The sequence below is a fragment of the Neovison vison genome, chromosome 4 (assembly GCF_020171115.1).
Source record: "Neovison vison isolate M4711 chromosome 4, ASM_NN_V1, whole genome shotgun sequence".
In the NCBI taxonomy this organism is placed as follows: domain Eukaryota; kingdom Metazoa; phylum Chordata; class Mammalia; order Carnivora; family Mustelidae; genus Neogale; species Neogale vison.
This window is the reverse complement of record NC_058094.1, coordinates 124,581,564-124,597,156: the sequence shown is the minus strand read 5'-3', so window position 1 is coordinate 124,597,156 and position 15,593 is coordinate 124,581,564. Positions and strand designations below refer to the sequence as shown.

General features: G+C 44.1%; 1 protein-coding gene across 3 annotated transcripts in view; it reads right to left on the bottom strand.

Moving 5' to 3' along the window:
- POU6F2 (POU class 6 homeobox 2) overlaps positions 1–15,593 on the bottom strand; it is a 429,853-nt gene that overhangs the window by 53,299 nt on the left and 360,961 nt on the right. The window lies entirely within an intron of this gene.

The following is a 15,593-nucleotide window of genomic DNA, read 5'->3' as shown; positions in this document are numbered from 1 at the left end:
GGTTCATGCAAAGGGCCCGGAACCTCCCGGAGGGAGCCTGCTGAACAAGCTGTGGGCTCTAGGGGAGGTTGGCCATGAGGCTGGGAAGAAAACAGGCTCCACCCACCCTGGGCTGCTTAGTGGAGCCCCAGGAGAGAAGGAGGTGGGCCCTGGGGTTGTGGTGGGCTGTCAGGGTCTTGCCAGGTGGATGAACAATTTTGGAGAAGTCCCTGGATTGTGTCCTCTGGCCTACCTAAAACTCTGGGAAAATGTCTCCTTTCCTTGAGGCCAGCAGACCGAATGTGGAGTCACGTAGTTTGGGAGTAGAAGTGGAGGGGAGGAACAGATGTTAGGGATTTCTAACTAAATTCTGAATGAATTTATCATTTTCATTTGAGTCGCTCCCCATGGTGAAAGGCAGATGCCTCACTCCACCTTCTTCTCTGAAGGAAACCAAAGTCAGTAGCAATGGAAACCTCTGACCTCTGTGCTCTCAGAGGGGGAGTCCAGGGTTGGGACCTGGGGGGAGGGGCGGCTCATGCCAACCCTGGGATTCAAGGCCAGTGAGGAAGGTCCTTTGGTGATTGGCCAAATTGAAGCCTAGGTGCTTGCTTTGGACTAGTATGTGGCCTTCCCTGGGTCTCTATCCTGGGACCAGGGTGAATTAGGGAGGAGAATTTGACTTGGGTGGGGGGACCCACTCAAGGAGCAGGGTATAGCTGCCAAAACCCGTTTTTCCATGGAGACCAATTCAATATTCTTTATCCTGCCAATTTTCCACGCCACAGGTTTTCAGGCCTTCTGACCATGAGGCAGAAGTGTAGCTTGAACTAAAATCTGCATTTAGGTTAATGACTAGATATAAATTCAAGAAACATTTAAACTATTTTCACAGTATTGGTTTTGATACATGAATTTCATTTGTATTTATTCTAGGGTGTTATTTTTTCCCATATAGTTCCTCTCAAGTACAACGATTGTTGTGTATAATAATGCATTTTCCATCACCAGTTCCCACATCCATGAAATTCCTGCATTTTAGAAGAAGCCTGCCAAGACTAAGACTTGGGAAAAAAATTAATGCCATACTTAATTCAGGTCCCAGAAGCTTTTCTTCCACTTTCTTCTTTACTTTCTCAATTCTCTTAGTCTTTCTTATTTCTTTTCCTCATTCCCTCTTTCCCTCAAATTGTATCTTATTGCTTACCTCCTCTGGAAATTTGCCTAGAGTTTTATATCATCCGATGAGGATGGGAAAACTAATTGTCAGGGGAAACATCAAAAGGGACATGAATTTAAGAATTCTTTTTTCATTAATGTGATATCCTTATCTCTCTGGTTTCTTTATTTCTACAACTGAATTTCACGTAACTAGTTCTACAGAAAATCCCACTGACCTAGCGCATTTTTTTTTTTTTTAAGAAGTGAAAATCCATTTTAAGCTCATTACTTTATGTGTCTTTTGCCTTTATCTCTCTCCTAAAAGACAGGAATGATTTTCTTTTTAAGGAGAAAAAAAAATTCTCATTCATCAACCTCAAAGAAACCCCGTCTCATCCCAGATTACCACCATGGGATTTAAAATTCAGGTTGGCTGTGTTCTTGGCTTTCGATGTTCATAGTGTAGATGAGGCAAATAGTGGTGGATGGTAAGTGGAGCCCTCCCTATTTACGGATTGACTACCTTAGGTGAGAGAGTTTGTACTGTGTACCTTTTTTTCCCCCTTTTTCCCCACTGATGAAGTGAGAGGATCTTTGGGAATACCTTCCCCAAACTGCCTGGACAGACCCTGCCTACAGGCACACTATCTTGGCTTACATGCCATATGCTATGTTTACTCTTCTTTTATGCCATACAAGTTAAAATCACAGTTAAATTCCCCAGGTTCAGAGAGATCTTCAAATAAGCTTCTCAATCTCAGAGAAAAATGAAATCATGTGCTGCTTGGTGTTTGTGTCGAATATGCCCTTTTGTCCAGGAGTTTTGGGTGCAAAATTTAAATCGGTACGTGCAGAATGTTTTCTGAAGAAGAGAGACAGTGATTCCTCTTTAATGAAGAGAAAATATTTTCAGAAGTTGTAAGACATTTCCCTAACATCTAGGTCAGTCAAAAATTCTAAATAGGAAATTATGGAATTACTCTCTGGAGACAGTGGTGTCCTAGGAGAATTCCTTACATTTAGGATTTGAATGTATGTTCAGCTGTAGTCCCATATATTTGGTGTAAATTCAGACATTCTACAAAGAATGAATTATGGCTCTGAATATGAAACAAAGTAGCTACTTAAGCCTTCTTGTCATGGGAGCAGGAACAGGTATCCTTGCCCTGTTCTGGAAGGTTGCCAGAGCAACCACAAACGCAAGGATTTTGTTGATTTTTAATGTTTATTTCCTCTCTATCCTGGTCTTAGTTCCCCCCTCTTTGCTGCCTTTCCCTCTTACTGGAACAAGAGCCAACTCTGTGACTCTCTTCTTTCCTGTCCTGCATCCCTAGGTCTTTGCGAAAGGCGTAGGGGCTTGGGGAGATGCACCCCTGACCCCCGGAAGTACAGCTAGAGCCGAAGGCAGGGGGTGTGGTGCATACAGACTGCCGGGACGAGTCGGTTTGCACGCTGACAGCCTTTCAGGTGGACCATTGGTGTTGTTGACAGATGCAGCTCTGTAAATATCTTTGGGCTTTTCTTTGTGTGACTGCCAAGGCAGTGATGTAATATGTGTGGAGATTTGTGGCAGAGATGGGGAGGAATGGTCGGGAAACCATAAGTGTTTCCTTCATCACCTCGGGTCACGTCACTCTGTATTGTCCCCAGTCATGTCATATTAGCAGTTTTCCTATCAGTCCTTCTCCTTGATTGGAGGCTCGGGGTAGATTTGGACAGGAGGAGCCTGGGCACAATAAATGTACATAATGAGCAGGTCATCATTCTAGGAATGACTGGATATTTTGAAGTCGCTGCCAAGTTTATGCATTCAGATCTTTCATTGCCGACGTACCTAAGCAGCTAAAGGGTGGCACTGATGAAGTCCGATTGTATTACATACTTGAATTTTCCACAGACCGACTCAAAAGTCAGGCTGAATTCCGGGGCAGGCTTGTTTATAAATGTGGACACCCCCCAAGCAAGCGGGAGCAGAGCGCTCGAGTTCTCACGCTGCCTCCAAACGGAATCTGCACCGCGAATACATCAAGCTTTAGCTCTATAATTGACAGATAGTCTAAATACCTTCTAATGGAAAAACTAACTTCTTGAGATAGTTCCCTGCCTCCCCCACAATATTAGAGAGTAACATAACAGGGAAATTTTTAAAAATAGTTTTGTACTGGGGGAGGGGTGGGCACCACCTCTGAAACCAGATTGCATTGGCTTGTGACTTTCAGCAAATCAGGTCTCATTGTCTCATGGGTAAAAGGAGTATAAAGACTGTACCAGCCACAGAATTACCATGAGGATGAAATGAGCTAATACGGACAAAAGTTTTAGAGTAATACTTGACATTTATCACGTTCTGAATACATGCTCACTATCATTCTCACGGTTCATATGGTGCAGGAGGGTTTTGAACTCATCAGTATGTCAGAATTAGGACTCACCTCTACAAAAATCTTCTCCCTTTGGAAATAATGGGGACGCAGGCAACTGCTTTCTCTTTTGATATTTTAACTGTATTCTCTGATTTTATTTGACTTATTTTTTTAAAGAGTTTATTCATTTATTTGACAGAGAGAGAGAGAGAGGGAATGCACAAGTCGGCAGAGTGGCAGGTAGAGGCAGATTCTCTTCTGAACAAGGAGCCTGATGGTGGGACTCGATTCCAGGACGCTGGGATCATGACCAGAACTAAAGGCAGCTGCTTAACTGACTGAGCCACTCAGGTACCCCTATTTGACTTATTGTAAAGAGTAGCTTCAAGGAAGCTATTAGCTAACTAACATGATTATTAGGTGAGGTGAGTTTTGTAAATTAAAAAAGACAAATCTGCCCCCTGAAAATATTCTGGACTGGAGGACATCGAAAAGAAGTACTGAAAACCTGACATTACCTGCTTATCTTGGGCTTCCTGTAGTTAGTTATTTATAGAGAAATTTAGGGGGAAGTCACAGTTATGACTCTGAGGCAAGGTTGTTCATGATGGACCAGCGAAAGGGAACCTTTCTAGCATGTTATCCTCATACTTTGTTGACAACATTTGTTGGGTTTCCACAAGGACACCCGTTTTTGAGTTTAATTCCTGCTTCGTGTCAAAATATTGTGAATGAATCTATCCCACGCTTGCTGATTTGAGAGTGAAGGCATGTAGAGAGATCTGTAAAAATCTTTCCTTAGGATTCACAATGGTTTATTTCCATACAAGCATATCAATATGGATATTGGGTGCTCACCTCATAATGAGAAAAAATCCATATTCCCAGCTCTACAGAGCTTTGTGCTAATCTTTGTTCTCTGGGGTCACTAAATGGTGATGAGAAGAAAAACTCGGGAGAGTCTCTTCCAGGAGCATTCGATGATGTCATATGTAGGTCACCGTATAACTGTCACCATAAATTATGTCATTCCCTGATGGAGGGCTGTCTTTCTCCAAGTCCTGCCCCATCTTCTCTTTCTCTGAAAGACTCACAACCTAGAGCCTGGTAAAGAATTCAGGTTTCTTGAATCTGGGCATTAGCAGTCAGAATACTTCTCAGGAGGCATTGCTGATTATAGTATTCTATTATTATGAACCTTATTTATGAAAATAAGGCATGACGATGAGGCACCTGACCTATGGTGTCATATTCTGCTTATGCCTTTATTCCGAGAGGGACCTGTGAATGCAGCAGGCTCAAACATTTCTTTGGAGCAGAATTGCCCGTGATGTATAGTTTTGTCCTACTCCTCGTGAGCTATGTGGATTTCATAGAGCATGGACTGTGGAGCAGCTCTTTTTGCTACTAACTTCTCAATTTAGAACCTGGAAACTGTGGCGCCATTTGTTTTTAAATGAGGATGTTGATAAATGCATTCATCATCGCTCACTCCCGCAGAAGGTCCTAGAGACTTGCAGGGGCTGCCTGGCCACAGGACGGCAAATACGGCTGCCCGAGTTCATTTACGTGCATGAGGTCCTTGTCTTTCTTAGGCTCTAGATGTGACACATGTGTCTCTTGGTCTCCTGTGACTCTTAACTGAATCAGTGCTTGCATTCACTACCCTCAAGCCTTCTCTTAAAAGGGGGAGGAAATACCAGTAGACACGTGTTGGAAGGTTGGCCACATTTATCTCAACGACCTATCTGATGAGGGTTTTATCCTACTAGGCTTTCCCCCTAGGTCTCATGATTGTTCCGTGATACAAATAGAAGTTAGGAATCAGATTGGTGAGTTTCAGTATCAAGCCCAGCTCTTCCACTCGCTGTCTGCCTGCTTCTGCGCAGAGAGGGTAAAGTGTTAGATGCTAACCGTCCGACCCTCTGCCCGTCAGAAGTCTCTGGCTGGAGGGCCTGAGGTTTGCAGGGATGACCTAGGCACCACCATACCCTAAAATATCTTTGGTTCATCAATGTCAAATCACACTGATTTCACTATAGTTTTAGAATAAACTTGATTTTTTTTTTATTTTTGACAAAACTATAAGTATAATAACTTCCAAATAATGCTCTACTATCCAGCCACATTCAGTAACAAAGAAATTTTAATTTTATTTTACTTTTTAAAAATTTTTAAAGATTTTATTTATGAATTTGAGAGAGAGAGCACAGGCAGGGGGAGCAACAGAGGGAGAAGGAGAAGCAGGCTCCCCACTGAGCAGGCAGCCTGATGTGGGGCTCGATCCTAGGACCCTGGGATCATGACCTGAGCTGAAGGCAGCTGCTTAACCAACTGAGTCACCTCGGCACCCCAACAGATAAATTTTTAAAGTGATCTCATGTCTGAGGTTCGGGTCCCCAGAACCAGGGTGGAGAAGGGAAGGATTCTGATCCTGTAGGGGCTGTGAAGTGTGACTAAGGTTTCAGAGCTGTCCTACCCCAAGGCAAGGAAGCTGGATGCTCTCCCTCGACACTTGATGCTTCCAGTTGAGAGAGAGCCCCTAGGGTCAAGGAAGGGTTGGAAATCAAATCCCTGGCCCTGGTGGCTCTTTGCTCTTGGGGTAAAGTGTATATGGGGGGCTAAGGGATGGAAGAAGGGCTGCAGGTGCTGGTTGTTGAAAGCCCCCAAAGGGGTAAAGGCAGCTCACAGAAAAGAGCAATTCCAGGGGACCCGGGTGGGACATTATTATGACCTGTCACAGCGCAAACAACACTTCCTTCCGCTCACTATGTCTTCATCCCACAAACACTGGTTCAGCACTCACTGTGTTGTGGGCAGAGTATGAGGGGAAACAGTGTGATGACTGACCGATCTGCTCCCTACGCTCATGGGGCTTTAAACAGGGAAGAGCCTTTGGTGGAGAGGGAGGGGACGTAGGAAAAGATGAGGGATGTCTCACTAAGGAGGGATATCCGGACCTGGAGAGGGTTGTAGTCTGGGGTGGTGTGTCCAAAGAGACCTAGAAGGGGCAGCTCTGAGTCTTTGCACCTATAGTTCCTCCAAGTTGCACAGAAATGTGCCTGGCGAGAGACAAGCCATTCTCCCTGAGAGGATTAAGAGGTGGCATTCTGGAGCCAGACTGTTTGGGGTCTAATTCTGAGTCTGCTAGTAACTGGCTGGTAACTAGCAGCACCGTCTACTACAGTCTGAATGTTAGGGCCCGCTCCCCTCCTGCTTCATATATTGGCATCTTAACCCCCAAAGATGGAATTAGGAGGAGGGGCTTTGAGGAGGGACTTTACGTCACGAGGGCAGAGCCTTCATGAGCGGGATTAGTGCCTTATAACAGAGACCCTCTAGACACCCCGAGCCCCTTCCACCATGGGAGCAGGTAAGCAGGTGCTGTGAACCAGGACCAGGGCTCTCGCCAGAGCCTGATGGAGAGGGTGCCTTGCTCATGGACTTCCAGCTGCTAGAATTGTGAGAAATAAATTTCTGTTGTTTATAAGCTGTCCAATCTGTGGTCTCTGAAAGGAGTGGCACACTTTCTGCATCCAGGCTCCCTCAGTTTTTGTAAAAGGGGACTATTAGTGGTGGTCATGACGTCACAGGGGTATTGGGAAAAACCACACAGCATATGCAAAACACGGGAGGAATTTCTGCACACGGTGAGCATGATACATGTTTTGCTGTAAGAATTTTCCCTCCTGAACTTCATGCTGTTGTAGGCTTGGGTCCCCTCTGGCCCTCACTCCCTCCAGGGTGGACACACTGGCCCTTTTACAGATCCTCAACTATGTCAGAATGTTCGCATTTGCTGGCTCTACATCCGCAGCTCTCTTCGCTGTCCACACATCTCTTCCCCCAGGTCACCCCTTAGAGGCACTGCCTGGACCACCCTATCTGAGAGGTCATTCCCTTTCTTTCAGAGATTTATGCCAAGACATGTATAAGGAAACCGTAGGGTGCCGGGGATTTTTTTTCTACGCAATCTGTGGTGGGATGGGGAGAATGGCAGGAAGGACGAGGCAGTCTTGGGTTGAGCACGTGGAAGCTGGGTGGTAAACGGTTTGTTTGACTATTTGTTCTACTTTTGTATATACTTGCAGTTTTGCCGCTGTAAAGTTTTTTGAAAACTCTATTCACTCGCCATCTTGTCTTCTTGCCTGCTTACCTCGTAGTACCAAGAGAGCTTCATAGTCTTATTTGTTTATCCCCATCACCCCCCTCTCTAGAATGTAGATTTCTGCTCACTGGTCTGTCTTGGGCTCCTCCAGCAGTGCCAAGCACCCAGGGGGCCCTCAGCTAACATTTAGTGAATGAATGTAGGAAGGAGTGAGTTGAGAATGTGTAGGCCTGGCCGGGACCTCAGTGGGAGTTTGCCCCTTTATTTAATATTTACAGAAAAGAGCAAACATTTGGGAGGCAAATTCGTCTAAACTCTTCTTTTTTAAAACACAGCACCACACTTTACAGTCTCTCATGGCACGCTGGCTGGACTGGCAGGAGCCTCGAACATGGTGACACAGTCCTGAGGTTCTGGAATCTTCCCTGGTGTGTCCCTCCCTCCTGTGAGGCAGCTCTTCCAGGCTCCTCTCAGTGGCTCAGAGAGATTCCTGCCAGGAACCCTGGGATCCTCCAGGGTATAAAACTCAATAATGGCAGCCTCTAAAGGTGACAACCCCGGCATTCCCTGGACATTTTAGACCCAAATCCCTAGACATCCCTAGAAACTGCGTGCCTAGAATTGGGTGTGGATAAGGCTGGGTGGAAGGCTTCATTTTTAGGTATCTGGAAGCTGCAGGACAAGGAGGCAGAGAAGGAAGCTTTTATATTTTTATATTTTATATAAAATATATTTTTTATTTTTATCCTTGGACTGTGGTGGTGGAAATGGAACTGGGGGTTGGGAGTCTCCTTCCCCAGCCCAGCCACCTAGGCTATGTAGAGCAAAGCCCATGTAGACAGCAGCAAGGGTAGGAACAGAAGGGACAGTTTCCCCAGATAAGGATGGATCTATCTGTCATTGGGCATAAGCCATGATGCTTTGAAGACAGGTGATAGGGTGTGGATCTATTAAGGAGAGATATGTTTTCTCTTCTTGGGGTCCCACTGGAGTAGGACTCAGGAAGTGCTGGGCAACTTGGGCATCTAGATGGTTCATGGCTCCTGATGGTCCTAGATGCAGGGGCAGAAGGGAGACTCTAACCAGATGGATTCACAAACCCTGAACATCATTGCAGGTGGACAGAGGGGACTCTGTAAGCACAGATGGATGCCCTAGAGACTATTCTAGAAGTACCCTCAAGAGAGAGGTGGATCCTGCAGGGGGCCCCCAAGCCCAGGTAACGCAGGATGATCAACAGATCTGTAAGGAGGAAGCGGGGACACTGGAGGAAGGGAAGGAAATAAACAAGTGGCCAGCGCACTGTGATTTAGCAACAAACTACGGCGAAGCTCTTCTAAGGGATGCACTTCTCTTTTATTTTTAAATTTACTGATAAAACAGTCAAGCCCAGAGTTGAGAGGGGAAACAAAACAAAACAAAACAAAACACCAGCTTTTAACTCAACCCAATACATCTGATTTTGAAGTAGAGAGGTCAGCATTATGGAAACATACCAACTCTAAATCAGATTTTATCCAAGTTATATGGAGCCCAATACTGTGTTATCACAAGCTTACACATCTCATTTCCTTTTCCGTCTAGTCCTCCATTTAATAACCTGAAAATCTATCCTTTTATTGAGTTTCACGCTATTTTCTTACTTACATACAATAGTGCTCTTCTCACCAATTGCCTATTGTCATGGCACATTAGTTAGGTGAATTTGTTGATATTTCAAAATTACTCTTCCTGTATTTTTTATTCTATCATCCAGTTTAAACAAGTGATCGGGAGCACTCCTGGGATGAAAGAAAAAGGCTTTACTTTTTTTTTTTTTTAAGAATAAATTGCTGCGACAGTAGAGTAGTTGGCATTATTCTGGCTCCTAGCTGTGGGAATGTACAGTTTAGTTCGTCCTCGGCCCTACCTAATGTACTTATGGAGCTTCCCCAATCGAAGAAAGACAAGGCACAGTCTGCCCTATGGAGCCTCCGGACGATTTTGGACATGGTCTGTTTCCTGATGACTATGGTACTGGCTCCAAGCCAGACCCCAGGGGCACAGACACTAGGCAAGAACCTCTGGCCCTAGGTGCTTCCAGTCTGATTCAGAACTGTGAATTTCCACTCTGTAAGAAGGGGGCGCCCCGATCCCAGGTGAGCCCTCATGAGGCCTCAGGCAAACAGACCACTTGGGAACTGAATTTTAAAGGATGATGAGGAGTTGACCAGGGAAAAGTGGGAAGGGGAGAGAAAACTTCTTGATCAGCAGCAATAGTGGGATTGCAGCTTGGAGGCAAGGGGTGGTGTTTTGGGGACATGGAACCCCTCAGTTGTCACTTAGACCTTTGGGAAGACAAAGTGGAGAGAGGGAAAGGGCAGAGATGAGGTAAATCATGGGATTATGGAGGGATGACTGTCACTTTAAGGGGCTTGTCCTTTATTCTATAGGCAAGGGTGGAGACGTGTGATGAGATCTGAACTTGAGAGTCTTTGGAGACTGAGTCCAACTGGGTAGGACTGGGTCAGACTAAGGTAGAGGAGAACAGGAGGCTGCTGGAGCCAGGACAGAGGCAGAGGGTGGCCAGAGGGAGGGCAGTGGCTTCCTGTATTCACACACGGAACGAAGTCTGGTTCACGGTTCACTGATTCAGCAAACACTGAGCACCAACTATAAGTTAGGTACTGCGATATGGTCTTTCTCCCCAAAGAGCTTTCAAGGTGCGGGGAGGGCAGATACACAGACACATGAATCAAGAGCCAACGGTGCATGGGACGCCTGGGTGGCTCAGTTGGTTAAGCAGCTGCCTTCGGCTCAGGTCATGATCCCAGCGTCCTGGGATCGAGTCCCACATCAGGCTCCTTGCTTGGCAGGGAGCCTGCTTCTCCCTCTGCCTCTGCCTGCCTCTCTGTCTGCCTGTGCTCGCTCTTGCTTCCTCTCTCTCTGACAAATAAATAAATAAAATCTTTAAAAAAAAAAAAAAAAGAGCCAACGGTGCAAATGGCAGTACGCTATCACCTCACACCTGTTAGAATGGCTATCATCCAGAAGACAATGGATAACAGGTGTTGGTGAGAATGTGGAGAAAAGGGAACCCTTGTGCCCTCCTGGTGGGAGAATAAATTGGTGCAGCCACTGTAGAAAACAGTATGCAGGTTTCTCAAAAAGTCAAAAACAGGATTACTGGGTCCAGTAATCCAGCAATTCCATTTCTGGATATTTATCCAAGGAATATAAAAACACTCACTAACTTGAAAAGACATATGCAATGGCCGAGATATGGAAACAGCCTAAGGGTCCATTGTGATTCTGTGTGTATGTGTGTACATACATTTATGTATATGTATAATGGAATATTATTTAGCTATAAAAAATAATGAAATCTTGCCATGGGCAACAACATGGATGGACCTCAAGTTACATTATGCTAAGTAAAATAAGTCAGACAAAGAGTAATATTGTATGAGCTTACTTACATATGGAGCAACAAAACCAACAACAACCAAAAAAACCAGCTGATAGACACAGGGAACATATTGGTGGTTGCCAATATGGAGGGTGGGGTGAAATGGGTAAAGGGGGTCAAAAGGTTCACACTTCCAGCTACAAAATAATTAAGTCATGGGATGTAATGGCATTAACTATAGTTAATAATACCATGTTGCGTAGCTGAAAATAGCTAGGTGAGTAAATCTTAAAGTTCTCATCCCAAGAAAAAAACAATTTTGTATCTATGTGTGATGCTGGATGTTAACGAGACTGATGATGGTGATCATTTTGTAATCCATACAATATCAAATCATTACGTTCTACACCTGAAACGATCCGATGTTATATGTCAATTATACAACAATTTAAAAAGAGAACCAATGAGTATGAGCCAGGCTAGGGATATGCTCAGTTAGCTGTGGGAACACTGGGAACTGACTAGTTCAGTGGGGGAAGAGGGATGTCAGGGAAACTTCCCAAAGTAACTGACAGGAGCTCAGTCTTGAAAAAATGGCAGATCAACAAAGCAGACAAAAGAAGAAGGGCAGATAGAATAGAAGAATAAGTATGAAGTTATGGAAACATCAGAATGCCTGCTAGTGTGTTCTGAAGGGCCAGAGCACAGTTAGGGCAGGAAATGGGGTTAGGAAAATTCTAGGTGGGGTTCTGAAGGCAGAGCAAGAAGGTGGGAAGATATAAATTAGGAAGCACACGTGTGAGTGGCATGCCTGTGTATCTATGGTACAGAGCATTTCCTGAGTGATTTCACCACAAGCTGTTGCTACGAAAGTACCTGAATATTACCATTCATGGAGATAGTTTAGTAGCCTTGCGGCACAGGAAACAACACTACTTATAGTAATTGAGTCATAAAATCCTTTCATGTATTTTATATAAAGGGAAACCTAAACTGCTGACCGACCAAAAATTAACCGTTGAATTTTGATTAATAAAAAACAAAAGGCATCATCTTTTAAAATACAGAATGTTCTCTGTTATGAAAAATTGCAAAGATGGATGGTGAGTCATACATTGTATCTGTGTATTCACCTTGGTATCCACAACTGGGTCCCTGTGTGAAGACTGAGCTGTGAATTTAGAAATTATAATTTTATAGATTAATTATACAGGTTGCATTAGTTTATAAGACTTTAGGTCTCTGACATGCTGCGCAGAGAAGATGGAAGTCTTTACTTACTTTGGAGTTATTTTACTTCTGAAAACGTATATATTGTATGGGTAGATAGTAATGTTACTATTGAAACTCAAGAAACTTTTTATTAAGTGCAAACCAGTTAAACTCACCACTTATGAGGAACAAAACATATGCTTCTTCTTCCTTTCATCCCCATAGCCACATTGGGTACAAAAATGTGCTTGTAACAAATGTTACACATTATATCGTGGTTTGATCCTCCCACTGGCAAATGGGAAGGCTATTTCAATTGTTACTGATTTTTATTATTATGCATAATGGCTTGCTTGCCTCATAAAACGGATTCACTGAACAGCTGTTGCACACAAAAGCTAGTCAGAAGAAATGTTACGCTTCCCACAAAACAATACGACGGTTGGGTCACTCATGCATGTCCTTTTCCCCAAGGACAGCAAATCAGCAGAAATCAACCCATTTCCTGTTGGTCTGCCATTGACCCTTTACAACTTCTACTTCCTTGGATTCACAATAAGGGTCAGATGGACCATTTAAACTCAAAGATGAAGAAAATGCCATTTTTGGTCAGGTCACCCCCATCTCCTTCTGCAGAGGTGTGCTAAAACCTGGGAAGAGTTCCTTCCTTCCCTGTAAAGAGTCGACAGAGATTTGTGGCAGGTGTGGGCATGTCTGCCTATCCTAAGAGCCCCCACCTGTGCCAGACCCATGGCAGCCTCCGTGCCCAGAAGAGAACTTTGCCATTAGGAAAAACGAATGGTCCAAATTATTAAAGGAAATACGATTCTGTAGAAAGAGGAAGATAAGTACATGAACGAGAAAGCAAAAAACACGGCCAGAATGCTCAGAGGTAAATAAAATTCTTCTGCACTCACAAAATATATTGGTTATAGGTTGTTCTAAAAACATTAAGCTAACAGTAAGAACCGCTACCTGTAGGAGCCGTAAGCCAGGAAAATATAAAAAGTTGTTGTATAGATCGTTCGGGAAGTTTCCATTAATAAAACGGAACATAGGTTAAAAAACATAAAGCTTAATCTCACCAAGAGCAAAAGCAAAGCTGGGTCAGAATTTTCCGCGTGGAGGGAGAAGAGAGCAGAAAGTCACTGGAGAAATCAATCCACCCAATCAGCAAGGAGAAAAATCGGTTCAAAAATTTCTTGCCAATAATGGTAACTTCTGAGCAATGAGTGGCCCTGCATTTATAGGCAGAAACCAGGCAACCAGGAAGGGACGAGGGAATGTGCAGAAACTGCGAGAAGTCAGGGCGCATGGGACTCCCTCCCGAGTCTGCAGCTGACGGGGTCTGTGTGGGCCTCCACGCCCTGCCCAAGCTCCATTTGCTGGTCTGTGAAATAAGAAGGTTGAACTAGATCCACTAGATCAGTGGTTCTTGAAAATGGTCCCCGAAGGGCAGCTAAGCTGCAGCAGTTTTGGGTACGTGTGTTATGGAGTTTGCCTTTCCTAATGGACACCCCTGATGAACAGTAAGGCTTACCCATCCATCATCCCCCCAGCTGCCCGCAGGCCTGGAGAATTCATGATTTCCTACCTCCACTGATAGCTCTGCTGGGTTTGGGTTTCCAGCCCGCTCCAAGAATGTTCAGTCTCTGGAGTAGACTGGAGAAAGGCTTTTCTAGGATAGTGGTTCCCGGCACAGGTCCTGGGACTAGCACCACTGGCATCACAGGGGAACTGTGCAAAATGTAAATTCTTGGCTTCATCCCAGACCTGCTGAATCAGAACCTCTAAGGGGGAGTGGCAATCATCTGGGTCTTAACAGCAACCTAGAAGGTGCTAGCTAAGGCACACTAAGGCCTGGGAACCCTGAACAAGATGATTTCCAAGGTTCCATCAAACAGTAAAAATCTATGGTGATGCTAAAATGATGGAAAAATATTTGGAACAATGCTATACTTTTTCCAGTTTTCTTCCTGTAAGAGGTACAAAATGTTTTCTAGATCTGCCCTGGCATGTGGGGACATAGTGCTGGAAATATGTTTAGGTCAGGGCTTAAAGCAAGTTCCCAAAATGACCACACTGTTTATTGACTTCTGGGCTGGTGGTCAGCAGCCGCCAGGCAGCAGTGGGAGGGTGTAGCACATGGTTGTAGCACATGGTTGAGGTGGGGGGCTACCGGCCTTCCCAACACGATCAGAGCAATCCCAATGTTCTATCACTGAGATCAGCAGTAGAATTTTAAATCTGTGATAGAGCTTTAATAAAAAACTAATTATGTGGGGGCGGGATGTCTGGGTGGCTCAGTCAGTTAAGCATCTGCCTTCAGCTGAGGTCATGATCCTGGGGTCCCGGGAGCAAGCCCAGAATCGGGCTCTCTGCTTAGCGGGGAGCCTGCTTCTGTTTCTGTCTCTACCTCCTACTCTGCTTGCACACTCTATCAAATAAATAAATAAAGTCTTAAAAAACCTGATTACTTGGTATTAAAAGATAAATTACCACAAGCCAACCAAGCAAAGGCTTTCAAGGACAAGAACAAAGAAAGACTAAGAACTGGCATATTCCAGTTCTGCCTGAATACAGAGGAAAACCACCACTGAAGCGAGGCAGGAGGGTGGGTCACCGCTAGGAAACCTGGGTGGACGCACCTGCTGGGGATTAGCCTCTGAGTCTCTTTAGTATAAAACTCCCATTCTTTAGGTTTGGAGGGATATATTCCTGGGCCTGGATGGTAGAAAGTTTTCCTCATGCTTTGTTTGAGTTTTCAGATTAGCATGTGTGCTGTTTACTTCCTGTTTGGTACATGACTTTAAAAAAAATAAGAGTACTTTTTTTTGTACTTGATATCCTGTGTTTCTATATTGTAGTACACAAAGGAAAAATAAAGCAAAATGGCCAAGAGTTAAAAAAAAAAAAGAAGGGGAAAAAATCAAAATTTAGAGGTGATTATACAATCATTTTATAGAAAATATCACTTAAAATACAGAAATAGAAGATGAAAAAAAATCACATTAAGTAAGCAGGTTTACTTCCTCTAAATTTTGGTTTCAAGAACTTGGACACATTAAGTAAGATAGATTTTGTTGTTGTTGCTGTTGTAGTTTGTTTTTTGTTTTAAGAAAAGAGGCATGAAGTGAAAAGGGGAAATGTACTTTCAAAGGACTTATCAAAATAATGTGGAAGTCCATGATGTCTTTGTTTAGAGCTCTGCATGCTAGAAGCAATGAAATTTTGGTGGAACCCTTGAGAATTACAGCAGTTCCCAAAGTGTGCTTAATAGGACTCAGGTCTTGGGATTTGCTCTAGAATAAAAGGTCTGGGAGTCAAATAGTTTTGGGAAACATTGCAGGAAGCATCTGCCTCTAGGTGATGGATGGTATAT